A 6,432-nucleotide genomic window follows, 5' to 3' on the forward strand; every position below is an offset into this window, starting at 1 on the left:
TCTCCCTGCTTTTTGAAAGTTTCATCTTCATTGCCACCACCTTAGACCAACTCCAATCATTTCTGTGTTCCCGAATCACTCCCTAGGCAGTTTCTGTGCTGGTTCTTTCCCTCACCCTTCCAGGCTCCAAAGGGCCACTGTGTGGATGCGGATGCGACGATGTGTTCCTCTTGCTTACAATTCTCCGTGTTCTTTCCACTGTTGAGGATGAAATCCTGCACGGACTGATGTGACTGCCCCATTTCCTGTCTCAGCGCGGCCCTTCTCACCCGCCGTCTTCCCACCTGCGAAGTGGCTTCCACTTTCTCAACTGGCTCCAGGGCCTTTGCGGAACTCCACAGGCCCCTGCGTGTCAGTAACTTCCATTCACCTTCCAGGTTTGGGGGTTGGGGTTCATTCCTTAGGGAAGCTCCCCTGTGCTCCTCCATGATGGCATTTGATGCCCTTGTTAAGTGTAATTACAGTGCCTCACATTTTCCTTCAGGGCACCATCACCACCTACCATTTAGATTTTGTGACTCTATAATTAATGATTGCCTCTTTGTAGAAAATAAAGTAAGGACTAGTGTAAGAAAGAAGGACTATTATTTTCTTTTTACAAAATATTTGATTCCTTCAATAGGCCCCTCAAGGACACATTTTGTCTTTTATTGTAGAGGACGTAGGTGTTCAACTTGACTTGCCCAATGATTTACCTCCTCTTCTGCTGGGCGGACAGAGAGATACACAGTCAAGGAGAGAACAGGTAGACCCAAAAAGGCATGGCAGGCATTACATAAACTTCCAATGTGAGACTCAAACATTTCAGAATCACATAAAACTATCTTTTATTTCCAGAGCATCTGGGATCTCCGTCACTGCCCTTTAGGCCCAGTGACATGTCACCGTTACCACTCAGGGGTACGCCTGGATTGTGGACATGATCAGTTGCATACCGGACCTTATTTGGGTCTAATATTGAAGTATCCAGGTGGGTTGGGGATGTTGCTGGCCTATCTACTCTATTATGCTATGCTCTTTATTTTACTATAAAATGTCAAGTGGGCAATTAATATAAACTTATTAGTAGCAAATTCCATTATTAGGGACTTCTTGGAGTGCACTGGGAATGGTGACTTCTCATAGGAAACTCAGTCCCATGGGACTCATTTGAGAGTCCCTTGTCTAAGGATGTCAGGATATAAAGCAGCAAGTTTTTGCTTGTATGGTTTGGGCTTAATCTCAACTCCTCTTCACATGGAATTTTGACCTGTGACATGCAAAATGTTACTTCTCTTAGACTCCCAGAGGTCTTGGTGTGTATAAATTGAGGACCAAACTTCACTTGAGAATTTACTAAGAAAACAACTTTGTGACTAAGAAGAAATGACCTTTCCGGAGACATGGTGGTGGTTATATTATGGACAAAATTTCAAAGATAAAAACCAGGTGGTCAAGAAACTTCGCCAGATGTGTTCCATTTGTATTGAATTCATAACCAGGTAATTTCATTTCTTAATCCGTATTTTCCATCAGTAGGAGAAAGTTGGTGGGCACCTTTCAACCTTCCCTATTCAGTGGTGAATGGCATTGCCGTGCCTGATGAGACGATCTGGCTGCAAGTTCTCCTGGTTTGTAGAGACCAGTGACTTCTGTTCCTTTTGAAGGGAAATGCACAATGCCATTCAGTTAGAATTCCAGAGTTGTAAAAAGCATTAAAGAGAAAGTGCTAATTGACTTTAGTCCTTAGGAGAGTTCACAAACTGTCAACCTCAAGCTCAGTAATGAGCTGCCACTGTCTCCAGCTGGGAAAGCTGCCATGGCAGCACTGTGGTGCAGCACCGCATGCTCTGTGCGAGTCTGTTCCCTGCCAGTCCCTGCAGGCTGACACCTTCACCCTGTTAGCACTGCAGCGGTGGGGGCTGTTGGTACCCTCCCGGCTCCTTTACTCACCCCACACCTGCCGTGAGTGCTGGCTCCGAACAGCTTACTACTGTGATTCTTTGGAGAACCGTCCCTCAGTCATTGGGGTCACATTGCTCGGGAAAGGGGGTTATGTGTCCTGCATGCACCAATCTCCCCTAAAGTTAGCACACCTGCCTCACTGCAGGTAATACCACCTTCCCTCTTCCCTCCCACCACCAAGGAACCAAAAATCAGGCCGAAGAACACATTTTTTTTTTTTTTTTGAGACTGACTCTTACTCTGTCGCCCAGGCTGGAGTGCAATAGCACGATCTCAGCTCACTGCAACCTCCGCCTTCTAGGTTCAAGCGATTCTCCTGCCTCAGCTTCTCGAGTAGCTGGGATTACATGCGCCCACCATCACGCCCAGCTAATGTTTGTATTTTTAGTAAAGATGGGGCTTCACCATGTTGGCCAGGCTGGTCTTGAACTCCTAACCTCAGGTGATCCACATGCCTCAGCCTCCCAAAGTGCTGGGATCACAGGCGTGAGCCACCGCGCCCAGCCAATAGCCCTTTCCCCTTTTCCCTATCCTGCTTCCCTCACCCGCCATGGGATGTTCCCCAAACAGGACTCCCTTCAAAACTCAGACACACTTGAAACCCTGCCCAGGCACTACTTCTAGGGAGCCCAGTGAGGATGCCACTGGAGCATTTGCCCATGTCTGTGGCTGTTGCTGGAGTCCGTGTTTAAATGCTCTCCTCTCCCAGAGCCTCCACTCTCATTATTCCTGCATCAGGATCTGTGTCTGGTACCTCACCAAGAACCCAGCCCTTTCACTAAGGGAAGAAGTCACAGACCCCCCCACCCTGTCTGAGAGCCATCCGTAACCTTCCACCCCAGGAGAGTTTTAGAGAGCCACCAGTGACCGGCCATCACGTGGGCTCTCCCTGGACCCTGCGTCATGGATTCACTGAACACTCTGGCAGCCCTCGGGGTTCCTGTTCTCAAGGGAGAGAGCTTATGATGTTTCAATAGAAAAATCTATTTTTTTACTGTTATTTTCTGAGACAGAGTTTTACTCTGTTGCCCAAGCTGGAGTGCAGTGGCATGATCTCAGTTCACTGCAACCTCTGCCTCCCGGGTTCAAGGGATTCTCCTGCCTCAGCTTCCTGAATAGCTGGGATTACAGGCACCCGCCACCACACCCAGCTAATTTTTTGGTATTTTTAGTGGAGATGGGGCTTTGCTATGTTGGCCAGGCTGGTCTCGAACTCCTGACCTCAAGTAATCCACCCACCTCAGCCTCCCAAAGTGCTGGGATTATAGGCATGAGCCACCGTGCCCAGCTGAAATGACTAAACAGCAGTTAGATACTGTAGTAGTCCAGGTTGGCCACATTCTGGACTAGTCATTCATTTGGTACTTACCAGAAGAAAATGGACTTTGGCCAGGCATAGTGGTTCATGCCTGTAATCCCAGCACTTTGGGAGGCTGAGGTGAGCGGATCACCTGAGGTCAGGAGTTCGAGATCAGCCTGGCCAACATGGTGAAACCCTGTCTCTACTAAAAATACAAAAATTAGCTGGATGTGGTGGTGCATGTCTGTAATTCCAGCTACTTAGTAGGCTGAGGCACGAGAATTGCTTGAAGACGTAGAGGTTGCAATGAGCCAAGATTGCACCACTGCACTCCAGCCTGGGGGACAGAGTGAGACTCTCCCCCCCCAAAAAAAAAGAGAGAGAGAGAAGAAGAAGAAAATGGGCTTTTATTGCCCTTGCTTATCAGTTTACCAGAAGAAAATAGCTATATTAGCATGAAGATGGTATGCAACTAGTGAAAGATAATTATACTTATGCTTACATTGTTATTTCAATTGAACATTAATTTACTGTTGAGCTTTCTATAACGAAGGCAAACAGAAAAAAAAAATCATGAAGGTTTCATAATTTTCTTTTTTGTTTGTTTGTTTTTTGTTTCTGAGACGGACGGAGTCTTGCTCTGTCGCCCAGGCTGGAGTGCAGTGGCGCGATCTCGGCTCACTGCAAGCTCCACCTCCCGGGTTCACGCCATTCTCCTGCCTCAGCCTCCCGAGTAGCTGGGACTACAGGCGCCTGCCACCATGCCCCGCTAATTTTTTTTGTGTTTTTAGTAGTGACAAAGTTTCACCGTGTTAGCCAGAATGGTCTTGGTCTCCTGACCTTGTGATCCACCTGCCTTGGCCTCCCAAAGAGCTGGGATTACAGGAGTGAGCCACTGTGCCCAGCCGAGGGTTGCATAATTTTTATCACTGAATTCAAAAAGGCAGACCGTTTTGCCAAGAAAGGCAGTAATTTTGTGGGCAATAAATTCTCTGACCATATGCGGCTGCCTAAATGAGGAGCATAGTATCTGCTGAGAACTGTGAAAAGTCTGAGATTTTACCCTATTTGTGAGGTCACAGGTTCGTGGATGCTGGTGAAAGACACTAGGCTGCCTGGTCTGAGACTAAGACTTCATTACTCACAAAAACGGCAATACCCAGAGAACCAGCTTTTGTTGTACTGGTTCCTTGAGTTCCACTTCTTCTAGGGTGACACGAAGAGGACCCTGTGACACCAGCACACACACTGGTTGCATTCCAGCAGGGGACTTTGACCTTAGGCCCCAGGCTGTAGTCATGACTGACCATTGCTCCAGGAAAACACGATCTCAATCTTCAGAGGCTGTTCACTAGAGAAACATTCTGGGAAAAGTACCTCAGAATAAAAAAGCAGTCAGTGATTCTGTCTGTAAGGTGTGCAGAAACCCATGGAGAGTTATCTCACGGCACACCAAACGACAGTGTTACAGACCATGCGTGGCAGTCATCAGATGGCTAATCATTGATGAGCCTCATTTAAATCCAAATTTACCTGTTGAAATACGTTGTACAGCTAGTTAATGTGAGCTCCAGTACAGCTTTTCATCAACATAATTTGAAATAACATCAAGAGAAAAGGGTGCAGGAAAAAGGATTAATGAACCAGTTAAAGGAGAGTGATCACAAGTGACAGCAAGAAGGTGTCTGTTGAGACAGCTGTGTCTAGCTAGTGAAGTCCAGCTCTTTTGATAGTCTTTGACTGCTCTGATAAGGACTAATAGTGAAGGGTTATGCCCTTATCTGGTTGGGTGTTGTCTCTATTGATTAGGTGAACATTTGGACCCTTTTGGCTTGACACCTTTTGAAATGTAAGATGGAGTCTTTTCTTAAGATGGAGTCACTTATGTCAAGGGTGTTCTATACACGGCCTCCTGGCTCCATTCAGCAGCCCGAGGTCTTCTCTCTTTCCTATCCCTCTTTCATGCCCCACTCCCTCAGACATCATAAGCCTCAGGGCCTCCTCGGCCTCCTTTACTTAGTAGAGTCCCCAGCCCTGGGTCTCCCTTCCTCTTAGGGTCTGAATGCCAGGCGTCTCCCTAGGTCCTTGCTGGGGTCCCAAGGAGTATCTTGGTGAAGACGAATCTCAGCAAAAATATTGCTGACTGGAACCTGCGTCGTTCGCAGGGCTCTCTGTGCATTAAGTAAAGTGTTGTGCTTCTTTACTGTTATCAGTAACATAACACTTTAATAGATCATGCCTCACCGACTGGGCCATTTTTAGTACAGTCTAATTTAGTGGGTTGGATAAATGAATATTTCCAATCAGTAACAAATGTAGCTATCCTGTGGAGTCACCGACTCCATATTTCACAAATCCACCTGCTCTTCCCCATGCCTGGTTACCTGGCTACAGGGGGACACGTCTCTGCCTCCCATCTATGCACCCGAACTCCAGGCTTACCCTTCCAATGCAGTATTTCACATGCACCCAGAATGATGCTTCTCAAAGGACATGCATCAAGTTTCCTGCTTAAATCTCTTTGCTAGCTCTCCACGGCTTTCAGGATACATATCAAACTTTTTAACAAGGTTTGCAGGGCCTCTGTGAGCCTGCCTCTACCAACCCTTCCAGTTTCGTTTTTCATCACCCTGAACCCTTGTACATCACATTTCAAATTCACTGAATGAATGCTGTATCAGTTTGTTCTTACACTGCTGATAAAGACATACCTGAGACTGGGCACTTTACAAAAAAAAGAGGTTTACTGGACTCAGAGTTCCACGTGACTGGGGAGACCTCACAATCTTGGTGGAAAGTGAAAGGCATGTCTTACATGGCAGCAGACAAGAGAAGAGAAGGTGGGCAGGGAAACTCCCCTTAATAAACCATCAGATCTCATGAGACTTAGTCACTATCATGAGAATAGCATGGGAAAAATCCACCCCCATGATTCAATTACCTCCCACCAGTCCCTGCCACAACACGTGAGAATTGTGGGAGCTACAATTCAAGATTAGATCTGGGTGGGGACACGGCCAAAGTATACCAAATGCCTTTCAGTTCCTGTGTCGTGTCATGCTCCGTGGACAGTTTGATATGTTCTGTCTGTTCCTGTGACACACCCTCACGGCCTCCACCTGTGCTTAACAGGCTCCCGCTCATCCTGGGCTTCAGTTCAGGAGGGTTTCTTCCAGATCAGCAATTCT

This window comes from Colobus angolensis, unplaced genomic scaffold (assembly GCF_000951035.1).
Source record: "Colobus angolensis palliatus isolate OR3802 unplaced genomic scaffold, Cang.pa_1.0 Scaffold155, whole genome shotgun sequence".
NCBI lineage: Eukaryota > Metazoa > Chordata > Mammalia > Primates > Cercopithecidae > Colobus > Colobus angolensis.